Source organism: Protopterus annectens, chromosome 5.part0 (genome assembly GCF_019279795.1).
Source record: "Protopterus annectens isolate FY-2018-M chromosome 5.part0, PAN1.0, whole genome shotgun sequence".
Lineage (NCBI taxonomy): Eukaryota > Metazoa > Chordata > Ceratodontiformes > Protopteridae > Protopterus > Protopterus annectens.
In genome coordinates this window covers 1,851,841,496-1,851,856,968 of record NC_056735.1, presented here as the reverse complement: position 1 = coordinate 1,851,856,968, position 15,473 = coordinate 1,851,841,496, and the positions used below count along the sequence as shown (strand labels likewise).

Genomic DNA, 15,473 nt, shown 5'->3' with positions numbered 1-15,473 from the left:
GTGCAATGTCAGTGTCAAACAGAATAATTTTAAACAATTGCAGTTACAGTAGTTGTAGTACATTTGTAGTACTGCAAACATAATTTACATTTTTATATGACAAAGGAATATTTTTGGGACATTAGCTTTATCAGGACAGAGTTCACAGAGGTAGCTGAGACCTAGAAAATTGTTGTGAATGTCTGATGGCCTCCGGCCAATGTCTGTTTTTGATAGAACCTTGGAAAAGAGGAACAAAGGAGTTAGCTATATTTTTGTTGGAAGGCTCGTCTTTTATATAGTCTGACCCAGATTATTTTCCAGAACAATTCAATTGAAATTCAAGATTATTGTAGTGCTTTAACTAAAATATTTCATAACAGGAACTGAGCAATAAATAAAGATTGGAATTCAGCAATTATAAATCAAATATAGATGAAGTAAATCTGCAATAAAATACTTAAGAGCAGCAATATGAATCCACAAAGAATTTGATCAACAAAATTACTCGCAATCCTATCCTTGCAGGTGCTTCTGCAAATAACAATAATTAACAACGTACAAGCAAGGAAATGACAAAATATAGTGTGAAAGCAGTCATTTCATTGATACTTTGTAAGTAAGGCATTCCTTGCTCAGTAACAACCAAAGCATAAAAATGCTTATAACAATTAAAACAAAATAACTGCTAAACATATCACAACATCAGAGTCACCTGTTAAAATGAATCTAGTCCACTGTGTTCTTCAGCAACTAGCCAATATTAAAAACAAAGATTTATAGATCAGTTGAAAAAACTGAGAAAACTAAAGACAGAAATGTTCTTTTATATCACAACAAAACAGCATGTTGCAGACATTTCACCATTTCATCAGACATCCAAAATGTAAAAACAAATATTCTAAATCTTCTCCAAATAGTCCATGTGGCGAATATTCACAAAGATGCCAACATTAAAAACCAAAGCAATGCCGACATAAGACCTAGCTCCTCTTCTTTCGCAGCTCTCTTCCATCTCCAAGTGTATAGCTTCAGATGAAAACCAGGCCCTGCCAACACATCAAAACCATAAATTCTAGTATTAACTCACTCAGTTCAGCAACCACCAAACAAGGCAGTAATGCCGTCCAGTACCATCAAGTATCAAGAAAATGAAACTGCTAGCTCCAAAGAAAATTCCAAACAGATTTTAAAATATAAGCCAAAGGTGTAGCAGAGCACACCATTCTGGCAGCAATTTGCTGCCAGCTAGTGAACACTGCTATATAGAAATTAAAATTCTTGGTAAGGGGATCCATAATGATTAATAATGCAAATGTCACTGCAAAGCACAGTGGGGCATTGCTGTGATTTGTGTATAATCCTGGTAGACTAGCTGATATACGTATAGCACTATAGAACTGATACTTTGTTGCTTCTAATTGCTTATTAAAGAGCTGCTGTTTCCTTTTTACATTGTGTACTGTTAACTGGAAATTTAAATTAACTGTATGTTTAAACTTCTCCTGTTAAACAGGTGTTTACGCTAACTGTATGTTTCAATTTCTCTATGCTAGTTTAAAATCTCTCTCACTAACCACTTTTGGGCTTTCAGTTTCACCTTTCACCTGATTCCACTTACTTTACCTTTTACTAACGTTCTGGCATCTCTAATATTCCTACTTTCATACTTTATATATCTTGACAGTTCTGTTAACTTCTCCGGTATGTGCCTTTATTGCTGAGTCCTGTTCTTTTCCCTTATAGTCCTTTACCTTTAAAATTTCACCTGGGGACAAGTTTTGTCTTAATGCACAAAGAATTGGTGCTACTGTGTTTGCCTACATAGTGCAGCTCTCCCTACCCTCCTGACCTAGCAGAACCCCCAAGGGAAAGTGCCTCCATGGACATCAAAAGACAGCAACAACATATAGTCTATCAAATTGCAGCTTAATAATGTAGAATTTACAATATCTTATCTGCTAGACTCTCTTTAAAGAAACAATTTAACTAGTAAAATCTTGCTAGCACTGAATTAAGCTCCAACCTGCTTCTGCACATACACAGTTAGAGAACCCCCCCGCCTCCAGGAGAACAGATTCATTATAACCTTTTCTATGGCTCTAAATTCTACATTTGACTTAAAACCCTTTCTACCTTTTGACTGTCCCAACCCAGTAAAGGTTCTGTCTAATGAAACCTAGATTTTTGTACCAACAGACTGTTGTCTGTAAATAAAATCAAAAAAGTAAGATATAACATAACGCTTTAGCAGGGACAGCAATACAGGATTTCTCTTTCTATATGGGAAATATTTACTGGTAATGTAGCGACTGATTGCTTTCTTTCACATCCAGCACTATCTTGGTTCAGCCCACTTTGTTCTGCCTGCGTGATGCTCGCCTACCCTACCTTCAATTCATACCCACCCCCACTCCCTCTAAACTTATACTAAGAGAACTCCACCCAGCTTTCAAACCACCAATCAGAATGTCCTTCTAGTTAACCCTATTCTCCAATTAGTTACCATTCCCCTCCTTCTATCCCTACAACCTCCTATACATACATCCAAACCTGCTGACTAACATTACTTCTCCCTCTAAGACTATACATTCCCTCTATATCACCACCAAACCCCTCTCAAACATATCTTATTAACTAATTATGGTTCTGATATGCTGTTTAACTACTTTGCTAATAATCCTCATACATGCTACATCTCTATCTGCTCATACTCCAACAAATTATATCTCCTCAGATACCTCCATCTCCACATACCCGTTACAACCCAGCAGTTTCTCTAATATCTCCTCACAATTATTTCACTATACCCCTAACCTACTGCTCAATGTCAAAACTTCTTACCACTTCATTTACCAAACCTTACCTTAAACCCCTTTCAACTGCTGCTTCAAAAAATATAATACTCTATGCACCTATCTAATCTTCATATTGCTACAATGTGGAGACATTCACCAAAATCCAGGTCCTAGCACTAATCTACACCCTAGAACAAATCCTAAAAATCTTAATATAATGACCTTAAACCTTAGAAGCCTATGCAACATAATAGCTCCCTTGCATGCCTAGATAGAACAGTATAGCCAGACATCCTAGCCTTAACTAAAACTTGGATAAATTCTAACATAAAAGACTTCGAAGTCATACCCCCCAACTTTGGCATAGCAAGACCCAACAGAATCCATAACAAAGGTGGATGTGTGGCACTATTTTACCCTGACACCGTGAATATAACACCTTTTACTAACAGCATCCCAACATTCTCCAGTGGTGAGATACTCATAAACTTTCTAAATCTTAATAGGACCAAACACATCTGTATCAGAGTACTATATATTCCCCCAGGACAAAATATACACATACTCGAAGACATACTGTCCTGGATCTCACACACAATTCACCATGAAACTGTCATTTTTGGAAATGTTAATATAGATTGGTAAACTCTCTTTTCACAATTACCTACAAATTGTATTAACCTCTATGGCTTTTCTCAAATTGACTGTCCTACTATATACAATAAATAATATACCCAACAATCTACTCTAGACTGAATTCTTGTATTCCATCCTACTAATTGTACCACTACAGGTACAATTCCCAATACCCTAGGTGACTACCTACCCACATTTGCCCTCAGAACCACCACACACCTACCAAAAAAAACACACACTGAAATGTGTCAACAATCTAACTTTCTCAAGATAATTTCAATGAAATATTAAAGAAAATAAATTGGTCACCTCTGAAGCACCTCCCTCTAGATGCAGCTATGCAGTATTTCAACACCACTTTTCTAAGTATACTTAATACTCTTGCTACAGTATGTGCAAAAAGAATTAAAAACAATCCTACTCCTTGGCTAACCAAAGCTTGTAAAAATCTCATGAAAAAAGGGATGTAGCCCGGGGTCACTGGAAGCAAAATAGAAATGAAGAAGATGTACTAGTATTCCGACAACTCTGAAACCAAGTAAAGGAGCAAATGAACCAGGATAAACAACTGTATTGCACTCACATTCAACATGAGCAGGAACTAACCCCACCCAAAATTCTGCACCTCCATCTCATCCCTACTTAACCCTGGAACCAAAAAGGAACACTGCCCCACCCCTGATGCCCCTCCTTCAAGAATAGTTACTGACTTCAACAGTCACTTTATACAATTTATAGTGGCTCTGATCTCTAAAACCCACAACCCCAGCCCCACCTCCTCTACTTCCACAACTACCTTTAGTCATGTCTCTTCATCTTACCCTGACCCTCTCTACTCTGACCAACTGAATACCCATTCCAATAACGCAGCCACTTACCCTTTTCAACCCAACCCTACACATCTCATAAAAAGACATTTGCAAAAACTTAAGCCTTGTTCTACCTCTGCAGATAACCTCCCACCACAGTATCTTAAAATAGCTACTGAATCCATTGCATACCCCATCAGTATTATTATCAATAGATCCATTTCAGAATCCTTAGTTCCCAACATCTGAAAAATGTTTCATGTTATTCCTATTCACAAAGGGGGAAATTCTACTGAGCTAACTATCTTCTGACCCCATCTCCAAAATACTGGAATAAAGCATTCACCAACAGTTCTTGTGAAACTTATTGCATAATAACCTACTTATCCACATGCAACATGGTTTTTATCCAGGCCACAGCACCTCCACAGCCCTCCTATCCTTCACAAACACTGTAAATAGAGCTAGAGGTGCAGGTAAATTTGTATCTGCTTTAATTCTCGACCTATCAAAAGCTTTTAACACAGTCTCTCACTCCATACTCTTGGATAGGCTCTCTAACCTAGGATTTATACTGCCCTCCCTGCAATGGTTCTATAGCTACCTTAATGATTGTAAACAAGACATTAAATGGTTAAATACCATCTCACCCTTTCTGCACAACCCCACTAGAGTCCCACAAGGTTCCATCCTTGGTCCCTTTACAAACAACCTGTACACTTCCTCATCCCCTGGAACACTCATACAATATGCAGATGACTCTACTATTATCTGCATCTCCCACACTTCCACAACTGTACTCCATCACACAACAAACCTTTACCTCCACTGAAACTTGGCTCACTAGCTCTCAACTCTTCCTTAAAACAAAAAAAAATACAAATTCTTTCTTTTCTTGCTAAACAATCAGCTTATTGACATAAACCACTTCAAAAATACATTCAGCGGACAACACTTTTATTGAAATAGTCCACCACACCTAACTGCTAGGTGTCATCATTGACAATCAACTTAAGTTTGATCTTCATAGCCAACATAACATTAAGAAAACTCACCAGCAGTAAGGCTTTCTCTATAGAAAGAAATGCTCCCTAAACACATTGACCAAACTACTCTTGCTAAAACCTTTCTTCTCCCTTACCTACTATATGGTGCCACAATTCTCTCTAACCTACAGTCCTCTATCAGAACCAAAGTAGAACATTACTACAACAAAGTGGCCAAGTTTGCCACTATCTCAAAGACCAACATGCATCATTGTAGACCATTACATAAGTTACAATGGCTTGACCTCTCTAACCACCTCCATTATGTCCAGCTCTTAACCTTACGCAACATCATTTATAAACCTTTAACATGCCTAGTCCTCATAGTCAAACCTTACACCCTCAACAGAACTCTAAGAACTGAAGACAAAAAACTCCTTGCTATCTCCAAACCCTAAAAAGTTCCAGGACAAAGCTTGTATTCTTACTCGGTTGCTAAAGTTTGGAACTCACTCCCCCAATCCACTACAACTATTACTAATCTCAAAGCCTTCAAATTATTCCTAAAACAACATCTAAATAGCTCATGGCTGTGCTCATGCTCTGCTCTTGGCTAACTTGACCACAGACCAGGCTAACATTTTCAGCTCTTCCCTCAGACTAACACTACTCCCGTTATTTGATACTTCTGATTTTCCAAGCTTATCCCACTCTTACTTTTCCTTTCACTCCTCACAATGCTTTCTCTCCTATAATGTAGGGACCGCTCAATGTCCTACCTTTCTGTCACACTAGAAGGAAGAACTGAAGAATAATATGTATTACCTAATACAGAATGTAATATACTTATCACCTATGTTCGTGAAGGATAGTATGTATTATACACACACACACACACACACACACACACACACACACACACACACACACACACACACACACAAACACACATGGATGCTTTGTTTCTCTATATGAACTTAAACCAACTTTTGTCTCTATAAAGCTAAGATATTGTAACAAGTATGTATGGAACAGTTTGTAGTTGGAGCTTTTCTCCCCAGTCTTCCATTGAAAATGAGTGCTTTTAACCCAGACAGACCTTCCTGGTAAACAAATGCAAAATAAATTAAAAAAATAAAAACATTAAAACAAAATGTCCAGGTCACTCAACAATACAAGTACAAAAAAAATCATAACACAAAGCATCTCACATAATGCAAAATCATCATTTTTGTGGGGTGGCTGTGTTCGCATGCTTCAGATACACTACCTCCAAGGTCAAATAAATTTGGAGAAAATGGAAAGTTAAAAAGAACTCTTTATTGCACAAGCAACTAAAGCAATTTTACATACTGACATGTCAATGAACTAAGAAAAGAATCACATAGCTATGACAGTTTAAGCGTTGATGAATCAGTGGCTGGCAAAGAAGGGAGTTGTGGTGTGCATTCTTGTTGTACGCCAATGCAAGAAACACAAATACCCTAAATGTGGTTATGAAAATGCATACTTTTTGAGCTAAATTCATTTTCTGCCTCCTAACAATGTTGCTCCAAAGCATGGAAACTGTGAGCAAACTACACATAACATTTTCTAAAGTGATTAAGTATTAAAGCTGCAGTCAGCCGAACAGATCTGTTTCACCAAAGTGTCTATCACAGAAAAGAAAATGCATAAAGACGTTAGCCATGGTATTACACAAGAATTGTTAAAAATAAGCCATAGGTCATCTCTATTTGCAGATGTTGCAACTTTAAAATGGAAAGTGAAGAGGAAGTATACCTGTCAACGTCTTAGAGCAAGACGTCTAGACAAAAATAGAAATAATGGGGGGACAAAGGCCCAAACATAGGGGCACTTTTTAAATATTGTTCTTACAAACTTAGAAAGTTAATAGAATAACAATAGAATAATAAGTTTTATATTAACATGACTTTCCCGAAATTTATAAATTCTAAAACTCAAATGTCTATCATTATTTTCTGATTTCATACCTGAATGATTTGCCAGAAAACTACAATTTTATGAGAAGCAGACAAAAAAAGATGAGATAAAACTCTGGACATTCTGTGAAAAATGTGTACAGTTAAGAGGTATGCAAGGAAGCTGTTTTAGACCAGTCTGACACAGTAACCACACTGTAGTGTATAATGGACTCATTAAAGCAAAAATGCTTCACGTTTCTGAACCAAATTCACTCCTGGAAAGTAAGATGCAAGATTATGAAACTAAGCATATAGAAAACAAATCATAATTTTTTAATGTGTTTAGTCTGACTGACCCCAGTTGTTTGGCAATTGCTTTACTTGAAACATTAAAGGTTCTTCACCCTGTGGACACTTTGCAAAAATAAAGTCATCCACTGTGCTTTAGCCCAAACACCAGCTAAAGATGCAGACTATTGAGAGTTTAAACTATTTTCAACTTTTCAAAAAGAGAGAGATTACTGTAGCAAAAGTTTCAAATAAAAGGTCTCAGAGTTACAATCTCAAAGACAAGAGCAAATTTAACATTGTTTTTCTGTGATCAACTGTTTGTAACTAAGCAACATAGTTAAAAGATGCTTGCAACTTAAATTTAGTAGCTACTTCTTAACTAAATTAGCAATAAAAAACACTGATTTTTCATTTAATGTCAAAAGTTGCGATCATTTTGAAGTAAATCAGCTTATAATACCCAGAATACTTTTGTTACTTGCGTAATACTAAAATATTTACAGTAATGTACCCTGCTTATTGAGGACAGGTTGTGAAACTCTAAATGTACATCCAGCTTGAAATAGATTAACTAAATAGTCAGTTTTATTAGTAGTGCAATGATAAGATGCCCAGAGTAAACTCCTGTCCTTGATATAGATAAAAGGAAACTGGCCTACTGCAGGTTCGCATGTGTTAGTAGATCCCAACATACTTTCTGACTTCACACTTGCTTGAAAATGTAAGTGCCCTAACTAACTCCTACTAGGCTGATCTGATCTGACTATTTAGGCATTTTAACACCTGACTCAATGAAATTGTATAGCCTTACTAGAGCCCTAACTCTCACCCTACCACTCACGCCCTGTTTGTAACCTGAACCCTCACTTCCTAATCCTAAAACTCCACTCCTCCTCATCCCTAACCCTAAAGTCCCTGATCATGCCTAAAACCCAAAACTCCCCCTCCTAACCTTAAAAATTCTGTCCTGCTCCCTAACCCTAAAATTCCATTCCTATTCTTTAATACTAAAACTCCCCTCACTCCCTAAATCTAAATCCCCTTTCCAATCACGGCCCTAATTTATACTCCCACCCCACCCCCACACACAATCCCTAACCAGGGCTGCCACTCTTGCCTCACTAAAACTCAAATAATGTGATCAGTTAAGGTGCGGCAGCTATTTGACCAAACTCATATTCAGGTCTGACACTGACTGGCAGCCTTTACAAGGTACAATGGAGTCATTAAAGCAGGTCACTACAGATACCAAAGGAAACTACAAAATTTTCTTCTGTTATGTCAGGAAATTGAGGAACATAATGTCCAAGAATTAAATTAACTCATCCATAATAGTAATAATATTACTTTCCAATCCCAAGAATACAGCCACTGTATTAGAAGACAAATGTAATGCTGATTTTACCCCACCTCCCCACATTGTTCAACCACTATCCCTGAAATTTTAGTTTCTCCTGAAATCAACTAGGAGTATGTCTTTAAATCTCTGCCAAAGGCTAAAAATAATGTTTAGATGAGACCAGATAATAGGATGCATTCTTATCAGTGCTAAATATGTACTGTCTAAGCTTAAACTTAAACCTTTTAGCCTCAGTCTGTCCATAGAGTTTGTCTCTGATGCTTGGAGGACAGCCACTCTAACTCTTCTACATAACAGTGGCCCCTCTGCAGATCCAGGTAATTACAGGCCCATCAGCTTTGCCAGTCTTATATCCAAACCTATAGAATGTATCATAGCAGAACTCGTTTATACAGATACAAGCAGCTTACCTGAACTAGACCCACTTTGATTTTTTGAAGGGCAAGTCCTGCCTTCTAAACTTAATAAACGTCTTTGAAAAGGGTACAGAGGCTATGGACATTTGACACTATCTCTCATACTGGAATTATTCAAAAGCTAGACCAACTTAATGTAAACCTTTAATTTGACTGCTGGATTCCCAGCTGAATGTTTAACAAATCTCAAGTGGTGAAGGTTGATGGTACCCTCTCTGAAGATAAAATTATAACTACTGGAGCACTGCAAGGACCAGTGCTGGGCCATATCCTATTTGGTATTTATTTTGCAGACATTCAAGCTGATATGACTGAGGTGTGGATCTAGTTTGCTGATGACTGCAAGCTGGGCGCTGTTATCCACTCATCCAATGATACTTCAACTAAAGCTGGAATATACACTGTAAACAAGCTCAAGCTAAATGCAAACAACTGCAACATTGTAACATTTGGAAAAAAGCTGCTCCCACCTCCTATGGTATATATAAGTGGTGGTAGTCCTCTGCAAACAGATACTGTCATAAGAGACCTTGGTGCTTATGTGGGCACCTCTTTCTCATTCAGTCATCATCTTTCCACTATAGGAAAGTCTTCTATCTGACGTAGTTAATTGCAAGGAAAGATGTTCAAGATCAAAAAACGTCATCTTACATGAATACAGTAATCAGTAAAGTAGTTTTATTAAGTACATTAGGCTATGGACATGTTCTGTCCTTATGGACTGTTTTTCCATTAAATTCTGTCTCATTTGATTTATCCAATTATTTTAATGCCCTAATGGCTTAGGGGGTCACTATATTTTATAAGAAAATTTCTGATCTGAAGTAGGATATTCATTTGTCTGCAACCTGTGGGTTATGGATCCGATATCGGATCCGAACCGGCATGGTTTTCCAGCTATGGATCCAAGCTCTCAGCTCCTCCCCTCACCCATAATGCCCTGCTCTACCCTCATGACCTCAGATCTCGTTTGCCGCGCTGGTGACTGGATTTGCATTCATAGCTCTCAGCTAAGTGGTGATTTATTACCTGTTAAAACAGAAAATTTTAAGTTTTTTGTGTAATTCTGTGTGAAAGTTTAGGTTTCCCTCTTTGATAGTTTTATTTTGAGTTAAATTAAGTAATTTTTTTTCCCTCCCCTCGCTGTTGCGTAGAGTGTGTGTGTTGGGCCTGTGTGTCTTTTTGTTTAAGTTACTTTTAGTAGCTTTTTAGATTATGGCTGATCAGCCTAAATCTATTTTCTCTAAATGCTCGAGTGTGGCCATAAGCTCTCACCGGCTGATGGCCACACTCGGTGTGTTAAGTGTCTCGGGGTTGAACACCTCACATCTGGTTGTTCCATTTGTGCAGGGTTCAACCCCAGGGCACTGAGGAGCGGAGGTCCAAGCTTGTCTTGGCGGGTCTTTACCGCCAGACTCGGCTCCGCCTCCGCTCCTTCGGGAACAACTGTGGCTACGGTTGTTCCCCTGTGGCACCCTCCTGCTCCTGGGACTCAACCTCCCGTTTCTGGAGAGGAGAGGGACGCTAGTAAAAGGACCGGAGGGAGAAGCACCTGCGGCGGGCCGAGACCTCTGTTTCGGCCCCGCCAGCCAAGCGGCTTCTCCCCCGGCTCCGTTGTCGGTTCGGTCTCCTCCTTCTCGGCTCCGGTCCCCTGTGTGCTTTTCACCGGGTCCTGAGGAGGAGGAGACCCGATCTCCGTCGAGGCTATCGAGGAGGCACTCCAGGCCTACCTCGGTAGCCTCGTCGAGATCTACACATAGCCTTTCTGATGCTGATCTGGACCGGATGATGAGAAGGTTCATCCAGGCCCAGATGCAGATGGGAGTGCTCTTGCCTCTCCCTCGGGGAGCTCAACACCCTTTTAAGCCTATTGCTCCTTCTCCGACCCGCTATCCGGGTTCGGAGCAGCTGGAGCCGTGCAGCCGAGCCGGGGTGGGTCGGCGCCGATAGTACTTGGTACTTCGGATCCGACCCTGCCCTCGAGTGCGTCGGATCCGACCTCTCGGAGCCTGGATCCGAGCCTCGGATCCGGGGGGATCAGTGCTCCTTCGGCGCCGTCTGTGTCGGAGCGTACTGTCCTTCGGATCCGGCCGGCGCGCCGGCTCGTCCACTCCTCAGATCCGAGGGGAGCCGATTGTCGGATCCTTTGGTCGAGGTCGGCTCCCCTTCGGCTTTTGATGTAGTGGAGAGGGCTCTGTTGAGGGTCTCCGGACCCCCGGCACTTGTTCCGGCTCCGTCCCGCGCTCCCTCTGCACTGGGCCAGGCTTCCACCATCCGGCCCCTGGGACAGCCCGTTTCTGTGCCCCAAGTTGCTCCTATGGAGCAAATTGCTGCTGCGAGGACTCCTCTGACAGCCCCCAGAGGAGGTCCCTCAAGCATACGTCAAAAGGAGGCACATTGACTCCCCGAGTCTCTCACAGAAGACACGGACTTGGAGGAAGGGAAGGCTCCCCACGGTCACCCCGAGGATGTCTCCTTTGGAGACATCATGGAAATGCTCCGTATAAGGGGGGGGTGGTCTGCCCCCAAGTCTTCCTCGGACGAGTCCGTGTTCTTGGAGGCATTTGAAACGAGCCCGTCTACCTCTTGGGTGTCCCCCCCTGCCGACCCCCTGGTGGACCTTATTACCACCAGGGCGTGGAAGGAACCGGACACCGTGGAGCCAATTCCCAAAAGACCGGATAGGATCCTTAGTCCGCCATCCGACCGGACCCATTGGAGTAAGGGGCCTCCGGTAGATGCCATGTTGACGGCGGCGGCCACAAAGAGGGAACTGGCTCAGGAGAGTCCCTCAGTCCACCCACCGAGCAAGGAGTCTCGGATGATGGACCGCTTGGGGAAGCGGATGTTCAGTTCGGCGACCTTCTCGGTAAGGGCGCTGAACTATTTGGCACATGTCATTAGGATGCAGCGAGATCTTATTAAGGAATACGCTGCATCCCCCCCTGAGTCCATTTGGGAGGAGGACAGAGTTCTGCACTCCACCCGTATGGCCACTCTTAGGTCAGTTACAAATACTTCTGCGGCTACTCCCCCATGCAACGGAAGGCGCCGCTAGAGCTGCGGGGACAGGACTGGTCACTAGACGTCAGGCCTGGCTCCGTCACTGCGATTTTCTGAGCCCTTCAAAGCGTCGTTTGCGAACGCCCCTTTGATGGTTCTGCTCTGTTTGGCAAGACCGTTCGCGAGGCGTTGACCCAGAGCGAAAAGGACGGAAGACGCTGTCTGCCGTCGGAATCCGCTTCTCTGCACCCCAGAGGCCCTATTCTAGGAACCAAAAGGGTCAGAAGAAGATGTGGTTCCGAAGTCGCAGCAGTCCCAGCCTGCTCCGGACAACCAGTCCTTCCGTGGCAGAGGAGGACAGGGAGGACGCCGCCCTAGAGGCAGAGGGGCTCCCAGAAACTTCGGGTCCAGGGAACCTTTCTCTGAACGGCCCGCGCAGCAACCCTGAGGGTTGCCCGACTGCTCTACTCTGGAGGCAGTCGGGGACGTTCGGGCACCTAGCGGCATGGGAGTCCATAACATCGGACCGCTGGGTTCTCCAAATCATATCCAGGGATATCGCATTCCTTTCCTTCACCTTCCAAAGTTGAAGTCCCTCCCAGACGTCCCACCCGGTCAACGGGAGGCCGCTTTGGCAGAAATTGGCCATCTGCTAAAGAAAAGAGCCATCCAGCCCGTTCCCCAGACCAGATCGGATCAGGGTTCTACTCCAGATTCTTTTTAGTGCCAAAAGACGGGGAACTAAGACCAATCCTAGACCTCTCTCTCTTGAATCTGGCAGTCCCCAAAGAAAAATTCGAATGGTCACTCTGCAATCTATTCTCCCCTTCTGGGAGAAAATCACTGGATGTGCTCGATAGACCTCAAGGACGCGTACTACCACATCCTGATGGACAGGCGCTCCAGGAGGTTTCTCCGCTTCGGCTGGGAGCCAGTCACTACCAGTTCGGGTCCTTCCCTTTGGTCTCACCACAGCCCCCAGGGTGTTCAGCAAAGTATTAGCAGTGGTAGCGGCCCACCTGTGACTTCACGGGGTGCAGGGCTTTCCCTACCTGGACGACTGGCTTCTTACCGCCCCAACAAGGCATCTACTTGTACTGTCCAGTGACTCCTTTCTCCATCTTGCTCCCTTTCTGGGCATCACAATAAATACAAAGAAATCCAACCTGGCGCCCACACAGCTCTTAGATTTTATAGGGGCCAGGCTAGACACAAGGAGTTTACGAGCCTTCCTCACTGCGGACAGAGTTCTAAATCTGCAGCTCCAGGTGCGGGCCATTCTCCATTCAAGTTCTGTTCCAGCGGAGTTGGTCCTGAGGGCTCTAGGGACCATGGCATCGGCTATAGCACTTCTTCCTCTTGCCAGGCTCAATATGCGCATTCTACAGTGGACGCTCTTAGTACAGTGGTCATACCTTGCTCTCCCCATGCATCATCCCATAGCGATCAGCAAGGCTTGCAAGCGGTCCCTCTTGTGGTGGCTCCACTCCCCGGATCTCCACAAAGGCCGCCCATTTTGTGCTTTTCCCCCTCTCGCCACGGTGACCATGGACGCCTCCCGCCTCGGGTGGGGGGGGCACTTTGCGGGCCGGACTGTCCAAGGCACGTGGAACGATTCAGAGACCTTACTGCATATCAATGTTCTAGAGATGAGAGCAGTGCTCTTAGCGTTGCTAGCACTTCAGGACTTTCTTCCCTTGGGAACAATTGCGATTCAATCGGACAACATGTCTGTTGTCTGGTACATCAACAAGCAAGGGGGAACAAGGTCTTACCCTCTTTGTCGAGAGGCCATGAGAGTTTGGGAATGGGCAATCTCCACCAATCGCTTTCTAATAGCAACGCACATTCCGGGTCGGTCCAACATCCTAGCGGACAAGCTCAGTCGCACCATTCTGACCCCTTACGAGTGGTCTCTCAATTGTCAAGTAGCGGAACGCATATTCGCACGGTGGGGAACCCCTTCATGCGATCTTTTTGCTTCTCCCTCAAACACCAAGTGCGACAGTTTTTTCACTCTAATACCTCCTCCCGGAGGTACCCCAAGAGACGCTCTGGTGCATGCTTGGCCACCCGGTCTTCTGTATGCCTATCCACCCTTGCCTCTGATGCTCCAAGTTCTTCAGAAAGCCTCTCGGGTGGGTTGCAGAATGATTCTCATTGCTCCATTCTGGCCTCGACAGATCTGGTTCCCCTTCCTAAGGTCTCACTCGGTGAATCCTCCTTGGATTCTAGATCCCATCCGGATCTGATATCCCATCCATCCTGCATTCCTCCTCCGAATCTGGACAACCTGAAGCTGACCGCTTGGCTGCTCCAGTTCCACTCTTGATAAGGACTCGGTATTTCATCACCGGTTAAGGCAATTTTGGTGGCGGCTCATAAACCATCCACTAGAAAGGTTTACCAAGCAAGTGGAAACGTTTCTCTTTGTGGGCGGAGCGGCAAGGCCTGAATCCCTTCACGGTTCCTCTCCCTTTAGTGCTTGACTTTCTAACCACTCTCTTTAATGATGGTGCCAGCAGTTCCACAGTCAAAGTACAACTGGCGGCAATTTCTCACTATCACATTGGCCATGACTCTAATCCTCTTATGTCAGCCAAATTGTGTAAAATTTTTCTTAAAGGTACTTTTCTTCTCAGGCCCCCTATAAAACAAGCAGTTCCTCCTTGGGACCTTTCTCTGGTCCTACAGGCCTTGACCGCTCCTCCTTTCGAGCCAGCGGCTACGGTGGATCTCAAATTCTTGTCCTACAAGACAGCCTTTTTGGTAGCCATTACATCAGCCAAGAGAGTTTCTGAACTTCAAGCATTATCAGCTAAACCTCCTTACTTGGTATTTCATCCGGACCGTGTCTCCCTCAGGACCAACCCGTCCTTTCTTCCTAAAATCGCTTCTGAAGCAAACATCAATCAATCCATAAACCTCCCTGTTTTCTTCCCTAAATATGAAAACAAAGGTGAATATAAGCTACATTCACTAGATGTTCACAGGCAACTTAGATTTTATCTGAACAGGACAGCTGGTCATAGGCAATCCGACCAGCTGTTTATTTCCTTTGCAAAATTCAATTTGGGCAAGCCAATCTCTAAAGTTTCTCTGTCCCGCTGGATTTCACAGTGCATTTTATTGGCTTATCAAGCTTCAGGAAGGCCGCACCGGAGGGTGTTCATGCCCATTCAACCCGGTCAGTATCTACCTCGGCAGCCTTCAAGGCTAGGATTCCTCTAGATGATATTTGTGCAGCAGCCACGTGGGCTTCATCTCATA

The 15,473-nt window shown here is 43.1% G+C and overlaps 1 protein-coding gene across 1 annotated transcript in view; it reads left to right on the top strand.

Moving 5' to 3' along the window:
• Nucleotides 1-15,473, top strand: part of SERPINE3 (serpin family E member 3) — a 144,731-nt gene that overhangs the window by 52,382 nt on the left and 76,876 nt on the right. The window lies entirely within an intron of this gene.